Below are 1,093 nucleotides of genomic sequence, written 5' to 3'. Positions count from 1 at the left end.
ATGCAACAAACCAAAACAAATCTAACTTTGCCAGATTGAGTCTGCAATTTTGTTGCAGGCAGAGCCAGAGTGCAACGTAGTAGAATTATATTGCGGGGGACGAATGGATGTTTAATAACTTCAATCACTAGTAGGTAATACACATGATTGAGGAATACTACAGTGTGTAGTATTGTATGCTACAGTTTTCTACAGTGAGTACTACACATGATAGAGGGATACTACAGGGTGTAGTATTCTACATTGCAAAATTATATTGTAAGTACTACACATGATCAAGGGATTATACATTGTGTAGTATAATATTCTACAGTATACTACAGTTTACTACAGTATACTGCAAAATTCTATAGTAAGTAGTACACATGTTTAAAGGATACTACAGTGTGTAGTATCGTATGCTACATTTTACTACAGAATTATACAGTAAGTACTACACATGACCGAAGGATACTACAGTGTGTGGTATAGTATTCTACAGTATACTCCGCAATTCTATAGTAAGTACTACACATGATCAAGGGATACTAAAGTGTATAGTATTGTGTTCTACAGTATACTACAGTTCACTAAAGAATTCTATAGTAAGTACTGTAATATTCTGTAGTAAACTGTAGTACTTTTTATGTGGGGTGGCCTGATCAATATAAGTGGGACCATTTGAAATCGCAAAACTTGTGCAGCACACCGTACACAATCACCCTCTGGGCCACCATAATCACAACGTTGTTCAGTACAGTACCTGGATTCTTTTTCACAAACACAAAATACAATTAATTCAACCAAATTACAGTAAAGGCTTCTCCTTCACATGAACAGAAAGCTACTTGCACAGTATAAGTTAAGGTTTGTTCCACAAATCAGTGCTTAAATGAAAACATCTGATATTTTATGATGTGCTCTGCTACCTGGTTGGACTTTATATTGTAAAACTGAAAGAGAAACTGTAGCAACCACAATGCAATAACAATATACATCTTCTTCTGGAACATATTGATTAAGGGGGGGTTTCCTGAACAGATGTCAGTCCATTACTATGGGCCAGGAAACCACCCCATGTGCTTTCTTGGAAACGTGAGAGTTTCAGTTTCAA

The sequence above is a fragment of the Oncorhynchus nerka genome, linkage group LG24 (genome assembly GCF_034236695.1).
Source record: "Oncorhynchus nerka isolate Pitt River linkage group LG24, Oner_Uvic_2.0, whole genome shotgun sequence".
Lineage (NCBI taxonomy): Eukaryota > Metazoa > Chordata > Actinopteri > Salmoniformes > Salmonidae > Oncorhynchus > Oncorhynchus nerka.
The sequence above is the reverse complement of the archived record's forward strand: the minus strand, read 5'-3'. Positions refer to the sequence as shown.